The sequence below is a fragment of the Lipotes vexillifer genome, unplaced genomic scaffold (genome assembly GCF_000442215.2).
Source record: "Lipotes vexillifer unplaced genomic scaffold, Lipotes_vexillifer_v1.1 scaffold809, whole genome shotgun sequence".
NCBI lineage: Eukaryota > Metazoa > Chordata > Mammalia > Artiodactyla > Lipotidae > Lipotes > Lipotes vexillifer.
Genome location: NW_006788521.1, coordinates 2736165 through 2748633, shown reverse-complemented (window position 1 = coordinate 2748633; position 12469 = coordinate 2736165). Strand labels below are relative to the sequence as shown.

The following is a 12469-nucleotide window of genomic DNA, read 5'->3' as shown; positions in this document are numbered from 1 at the left end:
CAGGGCAGGCACTACCTAGTGCTTTTCAGTCTCCACAAAATCCTCTGGGAGATAGTGACCATGAACTATAAGAAATGGTAGGAGCAGTTTGAAACCAGGCAGTTGGGCACCAGAGCTTCTAGGTGATAACACTTTGCATCATGAGGCTCCTGGTTCAGAGAAGCACTAGGCTAGAAGTCAAAAGACTCAAGGCTGCTCTCTGATTGCACGGCCGGCCTTCAAGATGGTGCCGGAGAAAGACAAGAGGCCTAAGAAGTCAACCTGGAAGTTTAGTTTGGATCTTACTCATCCAGGAGAAGATGGAATTTTTGATTCTGGAAATTCTGAACAGTTTCTACATTGAGAAAGTTAAAGTTTTTCCAGGAAAAACTGGAAATCTTGGGAATGTTGTTCACATTAACGCCTTCAAGAATAAAATCATGGTTGTTCCTGAGGAACGATTCTCTAAAAGGTATTTGAAATATCTTACCAAGAAATACCTTAAAAAGAACAATCTTGGTGATCAGCTTCGGGGGTTGCATCTGATGAGGAGACTTACGAACTTCGTTACTTCCAGATTAGTCAAGATGAAGATGGATCTGAGTCAGAGGGGCAGTGAAGCCATCCCTTATAGGCCTTTGCTTGCTGATAAAACAAATGAAGCATACAAGACAAAGAAACATCTAGAAATTGACCCTTAGATTATCAGTGAATGAAAAACACTGTACTCATGTTAAACATTCATCTCTTTAGGTGTATGCTGTTTACATGGTTCTTTAATACTTTCTATAAGCAATATTTAAATAACTTATAGCTAGTGGAATTTTTTCCCAGGATTTCTGAAATGTATTGCTTTTAAAAATGTCCTCGAGTTAAAGTGTATAGTGTAGTATAGGAACAAATGAAGCATGGCTATAACTTTAGATAATAAAATATTTAAAATTAAAAAAAAGAAGATTCGGGGCCTCACCCCTCCACAGCCACCAACTTTGTGTGTGACCTTGAATGAGTCCCTTGCCTTTGGCAGTCTCATCTATACACTGGGTGGATGTGTGTGCCTGGGGGTTTTCAGATGGACTCCGGTGTCCCTTTAGCATAACCTTTGGTGAATGAGTCCCCCTCCCCTGAACACAAACATGAGAATGGAATAGCATAATATGAAAGTTTCTGTAAACTGTAGTGTGATAGTTTATTTCCAAGCCCTTCCATGTCTTTATCTCATGAAGTTCTCAAAACAACCTCAAAGTGATTGGGGGTGAAGTGAAATGGGGGAAGTTTTACTGCAATAGTGTTTATAGCATGGGGAGCTAAAGCCCAAAGAGGGCTCACCAGCAATTTCGATGAAGCCCACACTAGACTTGGGACACCAGGCTCTGACCCAGTGCTCCTGCAGTTACACTGTGTGAATTATTACAAATGAATGGATACCGACAGCACTTTAATGCTGTGCCTGGCATTGTGCCTTGCCTGCAGTAGTGGGTGCTCACAGCATGCAGACCTAGGAAAGTGGCTTGGTAGTACGAAGTATGAGAGCCAACCCCCACCTTGATTACTCAGCCTGGGTCCAGGGGGGCTTAGGATTAGTACACCCCCAGATCTGGGCCCAATCTTACAGGCTGCTCAGACCCAGAGTTCTCAGACATAGCCTGGGTCCCCAAGTCCCTGCCCTCCGTCCACAACCTATTAGGTTCACCTTCTAGATAGCTGACGGTTATCCCAGGCCTGATGTGCCTCACACCCCACCTGTCCCTCCCACCCTGCCCCACAGGGTCACACACTATGACTTCCAGTGATCATCCCTCCTGGTATTCACAGCCTGTGTAAGCCCCTCCCACTGAGTCTAGTGACTTGCTTCTAATAAACAGGATATGGGAAAAGTGATAAGATGTCCCTTCCATGATTAGGTTACAAGACACTGTGACTTCCGTCTTGCTAGCACTCACTCTCTTATGTGCTCTAATGAAGCAGGCTGTCATGTTGTAAGATGCAGTACGGACAGACCAAGATGGTAAGGAACCAAGGGACTTATGAGGACTGAGACCTTAGTCCAACAGCCTATAAGAACTAAACCTGCCAGAAACTACGTGAATGAGCTAGGAAGCGAATCCTTCCCAATCACATTTTGAGATGACTGCAGGCTTGTGAGATACCCTGAAGCAGAGGACCAGAGAAACTGAGATCAGAAATGTTATGATTTTAAGCCCCTAAGCTTTGGGATAATTTGTTATGCAGCAGATAACTGGTACATGGGAAGCACTCTCACTTCCACTATAGTCTCCAGCCAGGCTGCCCCACCTCAACCAGAAGACACACACACACACACACACACACACACACACACACACACACATATATACGAATGCCTCTTCCCCTTGGGGTGGAAGATTTGAATACTTCTGCTAGGTCAGCCTAGACTTGTTGAGGGGACTCTGAAGCCTGGGGATCCCCCCAGCCTTGTGCACTCCTTTTTTTTTTTTTTTTTTTTTTTTTGCTTCAACATGCGGCATGTGGGATTTTAGTTCCCCAGCCAGGGATTAAACTCATGCCCCCTTGCATTGGGAGCACGGAGTCTTAACCACTGGACTGCCAGGGAAGTCCGTTTTTTTTTTCTTGTGCACTCCTGACATTCAGAGGAAGCAAAGAGACTGGGGAGCCCCCTTGAGATGACAAAGGGAAGGAGGGCCAGGAAAGCTGCCCCCAAGGAGCCTAGGCCTATCCTTAGGACCCCTGGCTGCCCAGCCAAGTTTCACAATATCCGAGTCCACCCTGCAGCCTTTGGAAAAATGAATATGTACAGTGTCAATAAATGCAGATTCAACCTACTTTCTTTTGGCCTTTAAGTCTGACATTAAGATTAGAATTAATTGCTCCCAAAAGGAAATGAGTAACACATATTACAACCTTAAGCGAGAGGCTTACCTTTGGAGACCTCAGCCAACCCCAATCTGGGCTGGGCTTTTCTCAGAATTACATCCATGACTTCTGTTCCACGCTGGGTTTGGGTGCTGTTTGAGAGAAAGGCAGTGTTTCCTAACACTCCCTTCTCCTGGATTATTTAGATTCCAAGGGGAATCCAGAAACTACATGACGCCATGGCAAGAACTTTCGGACCATGCCATGGAAAACTTAGGCAAGATCGGCCATGTTTTTAAGTAGGGCTGTGAGTTAAAAACAAACCAACAGCACATGGGTCAGCCAGGAAATCCAGGATGGGTAGCAGCATGTGTGAAGACAGCTTAGCCAATACTATGCTCACTATGAGTCAGGAGTGTCATGAAGCTGCCATAATAATGAACTTGGAGACTGTATTAAAAGAAGTAGAGCACTCAGAGCAAGGAGGTGATGGCCCTGCCTGACTTTGCCCTGTTCAGGGTGTCTGGATTGGCCTTGAGCTTCACATTTTTTGAGGGACATTGATCAACTGGAATGTATCATGAGAAGACAATCAGGATGGGGAAGGGCTGCAGCCTGTGTCCTGGGAGGAGCACTTGGAAGAATTAGGCTTGTGTAGCCTGAAGAAAGTCAGACTGCAGCACAATGTCCTTTCTTCAAGTCCCTGAGTAGTTTCCAGGACACAGATGCTGCAAGAGGGGCACACTGATAGCATCAATGCCATGTAGCAACAGACTTCAGTCAATAAAAGGAAGAAGCTTCAAAGAGTCAGAGGTAGACAAGGGTGATACTGGCTGGCTCAGGCAATAAAGAACTCCCCATTCTGGAGGGATGTCCAAACACAGTTGAAAAAACAGATGGAGAGGTTCACAGAACAGAAGGGAAAGCTGAGGAATCAGGTCTTAAAAAGGACAGAATTGGGGCTTCCCTGGTGGCGCAGTGGTTGAGAATCTGCCTGCCGATGCAGGGGACACGGGTTCAAGCCCTGGTCTGGGAGGATCCCACATGCCGCGGAGCAACTGGGCCCGTGAGCCACAACTTCTGAGCCTGTGCGTCTGGAGCCTGTGCTCCGCAACAAGAGAGGCCGCGACAGTGAGAGGCCCGTGCACCGCGATGAAGAGTGGCCCCCGCTCTCTGCAACTAGAGAAAACCCTCGCACAGAAACGAAGACCCAACACAGCCCAAAATAAATAAATAAATTTATTTAAAAAAAAAAAAAGGACAGAATTCAGGGCAGCAGCTAATAGATGAGCTTTTCTGAGTGTCACTGTCAGGATGAATCAGGTTGTCAGTAATTTGAACTCACATTCAAACTCCAGGGAGACTGCCTGACTGATCCCTCTGGTATCACACACCCCTCTTGGCTAGCAGGGGACAGGGTACATTGACCAAAAGATAGTCCAATCATGACCATACCCATTGAAGGAGGGCGGGGACTTCCACAAAGCAAAATCGGGAAGATGTTATCAAAAGAAAGGGATGCTGTGCTAGCATAATAAAGGGATTTGTGTCTTGCTTTTCCCAGGATAAGTCGACAGGACTTGTCAAGGGGACTCTAAAATCTGTTCCTCCAATTATATGTTAATTATATCTCAATGAAGCTGGGGGGAAAATAAAAATCCGTTCCTCCAATCTTTTCCATTATAGTGAGAGTAATGATTTCGCTGACCCTATAAAAGGCCCACAACCTGTATCAAGATCAAGGTCCTGGGTAACATTGACACTTTGAGATGTGGGTACAGACATCTTGGTGAAAAAAACACTGGAATTTCTGTTTCCATCAGCAACGAGGACCAAACACCCTTAAAGAACTTTCCAATGGAAACAACTAAAATATCTGGATTAAATGTCTTTTAAAATGCATTGCTGGGGCTTCCCTGGTAGCGCAGTGGTTAAGAATCTGCCTGCCAATGCAGGGGACTCCGGTTCGAGCCCTGGTCCGGGAAGATCCCACATGCTAAAGAGGAACTAAGCCCGTGCACCACAACTACTGAGCCCACGAGCCACAACTACTGAGCCTGTGCGCCTAGAGCCCAAGCTCTGCAGCAAGAGAGGCCACCGCAATGAGAAGCCCGCACACTGCAACGAAAAGTAGCCCCACTTGCTGCAACTAGAGAAAGCCCGCGCACAGCAACCAAGACACAACGCAGTCAAAGGAAAAAAAAATCTAGGGCTTGTTTTAGGTTGAGAATGTACAAGGAGACTATACAAAAGTTGGGATTTCCAAAGGTATACATACTCAGGATAAGGGTGACTAAAATGCATTTTCTATTTCTTTTTTGTTTGTTTTTCGTTTCTTTTTGTTTGTTTCTTTTTTTTTAACGCATTTTCTTTTTGCCTTATATCCCAGACTTGAAGCTGAAGAAACTGGCAACCTGAAAACACCAAAGGGCACAGACAAAAACGCCTCCCAAAAGCCTGCTCTCCTCAGCCAAACAAGCAGGAAAAGGGCAGCCCAGCAAGACAGAAAACTACTCCAGTCAAACACCACAGAAAAACTGTGACCCACCCACACCCACACCAACAACAGCCAAGTGGGGAGCACGGACCCAATTACATGCTTTTGTGGTAAAATGAATGACGGTCTGCAAAGACACCCAGGTCATAATCCCTGGAACCTGCGAATATTACCTTATGGCAAAAGGGTCTTTAATGTGATTAAGTTAAGAATCTTGAAATGGGGAGATTATCCTGGATTGTCCAGGTAGGTCCTAAATGTAATCACCAATGTCCTTATAAGAGAGGGGAAGAGGGAGATTTAACACAGAAATAGGAGATGTGACAATGAGAGCATGAGATCGGAATGATTTGGCCATGAGCCAAGGAATACTAGCAGCCTCTAGAAGTTGGAAGAGACAAAGAACAGATTCTCTCCTGGAGCCTCAAGAAGGTGCTAGCCTTGCCAACACCTTGATTTTAGCCCAGTGAAACTGAGTTTGGACTTCTGACCTCCAGAACTGTGAAAGAATAAATATGTGGTGTTTTAGGTCACCAAGTTTGTGGTAATTTGTTTTAGCAGCTATAGGAAGTTAATACAGCTATCTATCAGAAACTTACTTCTAATATAGCAATATAGGCAAGTTGAAAGTAAAAGGATCAAAAATATATATCATAAAAACATTAATCAAACAAAACAGGAGGGCTATATTAATATCAGGTAAAGTAGGCTTCAGAACAAAGAAAATTCCTAGGAACAGAGAAGGACTTTACCTAATGACAAAAGGGTAAACCCACCAACAACACTTAGCAATCCTAAATATGTATGCACCAAACAACTGAGCTACAAAATATGTAAAGCAAAACTGATAGAACTGAAATGAGAAAGAAACAAATTCACAATTATAACTGGAGACTTCAACAACCCTCTCTCAATAATTGATAGAACAAGTAGACAGAAAATTGGCAAAGATATAGAACAACTCAGTGATACCATCATACAAGAGGATGTAGTCAACATTTGTACAACACTCCACCCAATAACAGCAGAACACACCTGCTTTTCAAACGCCTATGGAAGATGTGCCAGAATAGACCATCTCCTGGGCCATAAAAACAAACCTCAATAAATTTAAGAGAATTGATATCATACAGACTTAGCTCTCCAAAGTTCTCTGAGAGAGATAACAAGAAGATCTCCAAATACTTGGAAACTGCACAGCACATTTCTAAATAGTCCATGGGTAAAAGAGAAAGTCTCAGGGGAAAAAAATTTAACAATGGAAGTGAATGAAAATGAAAATACAACATGTCAAAACTTGTGGGAAATAGCAAAAGTACTGCTAAGAGGGAAATTTATATCACTAAAGGCATACATTAGAAAAAAGGAAAAATCTCAAATCAATGACCTAAGCTTCCACCTCAAGAAAACAGAAAAAAGATAATATCGTCAATAATATTATAACTCTGTATGGTGACAGATGGTAACTAGTCTTATCATGGTCATCATTTTGTAATACATAGAAATATCGGGGCTTCCCTGGTGGTGCAGTGGTTGAGAGTCCGTCTGCCGATGCAGGGGACACGGGTTCGTGCCCCGGTCTGGGAAGATGCCACATGCCGCGGAGCGGCTGGGCCCGTGAGCCATGGCCGCTGAGCCTGCGTGTCCGGAGCCTGTGCTCCGCAACGGGAGAGGCCACAACAGTGAAAGGCCCGCATACCGCAAAAAAAAAAAAAGCAATCCAACAGAGGAAAGATACCCTTTTCAACAAATGGTGCTGGAGCAACTGGACATCCATAGTCAAAAAAAAAAACCTCAACCTACATCTCATACTTTATGCAAAAATTAACTTTAAATGGATAATGGACTTAAACATAAAATGTAAAACTACAGAACTTTTAGGAAAAAAACATGGGAGAAAATCTTTGGGATGTAGGACTAGGCAAGCAAAAAGTTCTTAGACTTGACATCAAAGCACAATGCATAACAGGAAAAAAAACTGCTAAATAGGACTTTGTTAAAAACATTTGTCTAGGAAAGATCCTGTTAAAAGGAAGAAAAGACAAGCCACAAACCAGAAGAAAATATTTTCAAATCACATATTTGACAAAAGATTCATATGTAGAATATATATACAACTCTCAAACTCAACAGTAAGAAAACAATCCAACTAGAAAATGGACAAAAGAGATATTGCACCAAAGAGGATACATAGATGACAAATAAACACATGAAAAGATGTTCAACATCATTAGCCATTAGGGAAATGCAAATTAAAACCACAATGAAATATCACTGCATACCTATCACAACGGCTATAATAAAAAAAAAAAAACAGCTACAACACCAAATGCTGGCAAGGAGTCAAAGAAACTGGATCATTCATAAAATGCTGACAGGAATGTAAAATAGTACTGCCACTCTAGAAAACAGTTTGGCAGTTTCTTATAAAGCTAAACATATAACAACAATGTGACTCAGCAATTGCACTCCTGGGCATTTATCCCAGAGAAATAAAGATTACGTTCACACTAAAACCTGTACATGAATATTTATAGCAGCTTATTCGTAATAGCAAAACTTCTGGAAAAAAAACAGATGTCTTTCAATGGGTAAATAGTTAAACTTTGGTACACCTGTATCATGGAATAATACTTAGCAATAAAAAGGAATAAACTACCAATACACACAACAACCTGGAATAACCTCCAGAGAATTATGCTGAGTGAAAAAAGCCAATTCCAATAGGTAACATGCTGTATGATTGCATTTATATAACATTCTTGAAATGAAAACAATATAGTAATGGAGAACAACAGCTCAGAGATTGCCAAAGGTTAAGGAGAGGGTGCAGTTGGGAGTGAAGTGGGTGTGAATATAAAAGGAAACAGGAGAGATGCTTGTGGTGATTGGCATGTTCTGTATCTTGGGTATATGAACGTTGCTATCCTAGTTGTGTTATTATACTATTGTTTTATAAGATGTTACCATTGGGGGAAATTGAGTAAAGGTTACATAGGATCTCTTATTTCTTTGTCTTTTTTTTTTTTTTTTTTGGCTGTGCCACACGCCTTGTGGGACCTTAGTTCCCCAACCAGTGAATTCTGTATTTCTTAAAAGTGAATCTACAATTATTTAAAAGTATTAAGTTTTGACATAAAAATAAATCAGGTTAGGGAGTTCCCTGGTGGTCCAGTGGTTAGGACTCCACGCTTTCACTGCCGTGGCCCCAGGTTCAATCCCTAGTTGGGGAACTAAGATCCCATAAGCCACAGTGAGAGACAAAAAAAAAAAAAAAAAATCAGGTTAATAAAATAAACCCTGTGTAGCTGTGATAATATCAGACAAAATCTTTTATGGCCCCAAACAAACAAACTAAACCTCACTAGAGATAATGTGGGTCACTTTGTAATAATAACACTTTCAGTTCACCAAGAACATAATAACATTCTAAACTTGTCTGCACCTAACAACTTAGCTTTAAAATATACAGAGCAAGGAATCCAAATTGGAAAAGAAGAAGTAAGACTGTCACTGTTTGTAGATGACATGATACTATACATAGTAAATCCTAAAGATGTCACCAGAAAACTACTAGAGCTAATCAATGAATTTAGTAAAGTTGCAGTACACAAAATTAATACACAGCAATCTTTTGCATTCCTATATACTAGCAATGAAAGATCAGAAAGGGAAATTAAGGAAAAAACCCCATTTACCATTGCAAAAAAAAGAGTAAAACACCTAGGAATAAACCCACCTATGGAGGCAAAAGAAAGTTTTCTGTATCCAGAAAACTATAAGATACTGACAAAAGAAATCAAAGATGACAGAAATCAAAGACGACACACAGAACTGGAGAGATATAACATGTTCTTGGATTGGAGGAATCAATACTGTGAAAATGACTATACTACCCAAAGCAATCTACAGATTCAATGCAATCCCTATCAAATTATCTATGGCATTTTTCACAGAATAAGAATAAAAAATTTTACAACTTGCATGGAAACACAAAAGACACCGAATAGCCAAAGCAATCTTGAGAAAGAAAAATGGAGCTGGAGGAATCAGGCTCCCTGACTCCAGACTATACTACAAAGCTACAGTAATCAAGACAGTATGGTACTGGCACAAAAACAGAAATATAGATCAATGGAACAGCATAGAAGGACCAGAGATAAACCCACGCACCTATGGTCAACTAATCTATGACAAAGGAGGCAAGGATATACAATGGAGAAAAGACAGCCTCTTCAATAAATGGTGCTGGGAAAACTGGACAGCTACATGTAAAAGAATGAAATTAGAACACTCCCTAACACCATACACAAAAATAAACTCAAAATGGATTCCAGACCTAAATATAAGGCCAGACACTGTAAAACTCTTAGAGGAAAACATAGGCAGAACACTCTTTGACATAAATCGCAGCAAGAACTTTTTTGACCCACCTCCTAGAGTAATGAAAATAAAAACAAAAATAAACAAATGGGACCTAATGAAACTTAAAAGTTTTTGCACAGAAAAGGAAACCATAAACAAGATGAAAAGACAACCCTCAGAATGGGAGAAAATATTTGCAAATGAAGCAACTGACAAGGGATTAATCTCCAAAATACACAAACAGCTCATGCAGCTCAATGTCAAAAAAAAAAAAAAAAAAAAAAACCCAATCCAAAAATGGGCAGAAGACATAAATAGACACTTCTCCAAAGAAGACATACAGATGGCCAAGAGGCACATGAAAAGATGCTCAACATCACTAATTATTAGAGAAATGCAAGTCAAAACTACAATGAGGTATCACCTCACACCAGTCAGAATGGCCATCATCAAAAAATCTACAAACAGTAAATGCTGGAGAGGGTGTGGAGAAAAGGGAACCCTCTTGCACTGTTGGTGGGAATGTAAATTGATACAGCCACTATGGAGAACATTATGGAGGTTCCTTAGAAAACTAAAAATTGAACTATCATATGACCCAGCAATTCCACTACTGGGCATTTACCCAGAGAAAACCATAATTTAAAAAGATATATGCACCCCAATGTTCATTGCAGCTCTATTTACAATAGCCAGGACATGGAAGCAACCTAAATATCCATCAACAGAGGAATAGATAAAGAAGATGTGGTACATATATACAATGGATTATTACTCAGCCATAAAAAGGAACGAATTTTTGTCATTTGCAGAGATGTAGATGGACCTAGAGACTGTCATACAGAGTGAAGTAAGTCAGAAAGAGAAAAAAAATATATCATATATTAATGCATATATGTGGAATCTAGAAAAATGGTATAGATTATCTTATTTGCAAAGCAGAAATAGAGACACAGACATAGAGAACAAACATATGGATACCAAGGGGGAAAGGGCAGGGGTGGGATGAATTGGAAGATTGTGATTGACATATATACACTAGTATGTATAAAATAGATAACTAATGAGAACCTACTGTATAGCACAGGGAACTCTACTCGGTGCTCTATGGTGACCTAAATGGGAAGGAAATCCAAAAAAGAGGGGATATATGTATACATATGGCTGATTCACTTGGCTGTACAGCAGAAACTGACATAGCAGTGCAAAGCAACTATACTCCAATAAAAAAATATATATATAGAACAAAAGTTGGCAGAATTAAAATACACCATCAGAACCCTCCTACACTGTTGGTGGGAATGTCAGTTGGTGCAGTCACTGTGGAAAACAGTATGGTGGTTCCTCAGAAAACTAAAAATAGAATTACCCTATGATCCAGCAATCCCACTCCTGGGTATATATCCAGAGAAAACTATAATTCGAAAAGATACATGTACTCCAATGTTCATAACAGCACTATTCACAATAGCCAAGACATGAAAACAACCTAAATGTCCATCGACAGATGAATGGATGAAGAAGACGTAGTATGTGTATACACACACACACACACACACACACACACACACACACACACAATGGAACATTTCTCAGCCATAAAAAACAATGAAATGATGCTATTTGAAGCAACACGGATGCAACTAGAGGTTATCATACTAAGCGAAGTAAGTCAGGAAGAGAAAGACAAATACCATATGATATCATGTATATGTGGAATCTAAAATATGACACAAATGAAACTATCTATGAAAGAAACAGAATCAGGGACATAGAGAATAGACTGGTGATTGCCAAGGGGGAGGGGGTGGGAGAGGGTTGGAGAGGGAGTTTGGAATTAGCAGATGCAAACTTGTTTATATAGAATGGATAAACAACACTGTCCTACTGTATAGCACAGGAAACTATACTCAATATCCTGTGATAAATCATAATGGAAAAGAATATTAAAACGAATGTGTATTTTATATATATATATATATATGTATAACTGAGTCACTTTGCTGTACAGCAGTAATTAACACAGCATTGTAATTCAACTATACTTCAATAATAAATAAATAAATAATAAAATAAAATACACCATCACAGTAAACACATCTCTCTCAATAATAATAGATCAAACAAACAAAAATATCAATAAGCATAGGGAATATTTGAACAGCTCAATTAACAAGCCTAAGGTCATTCAAGGAATAGGGAACCCAGCAATAGAAGAAAACATTTTTGTTAGCACACATGGAACATCTATAAGCATCGACCAGGTGCTAACCCATAAAACAAGCCTCAAAAGATTGGTGTCAGACCGTAAACTCTGACCATGCACTTAAGTTAACAATAATAACAACAACAAAAATAACTAAAGATAAAAAAAAGAAAACTAAAGAACCCTACATGTTTGGAAAATTTAAAACAATTCTAAACAACTCAAAGAAGAAGTCTTAATAGAAATAGTAAGATATTTAAGATCAAGCCATAAACAAAATATGGCATATCAAACCTGAGGGAGAGAGCTAAAGTGCTATTTAGAGGGAAAATTATAGCCTTAATATTTACCTTAAAAAGAACATTTTCAAAAGTAATTAGCTAAGCAATCTAACATAAGAAATTAGAAATCATAAAATAATAAATCCAAAGAAAGGAGAACATAATAAAGATAAGAGAAAGAATTAATAAAGTATAAAAATACAATATAGAGATATCAACAAAGTAAAATCTGTATTGTTGAAAAGCTTAATAAAATAGACAAACTTCTGATGAGATTAATCAAAAGGG

General features: G+C 40.0%; 1 pseudogene; it reads left to right on the top strand.

Moving 5' to 3' along the window:
• The first annotated feature begins 202 nt into the window (after positions 1–202).
• LOC103078113 (60S ribosomal protein L22-like 1 pseudogene) lies at positions 203–598 on the top strand (annotated as a pseudogene).
• Positions 599–12469: the final 11871 nt, after the last annotated feature.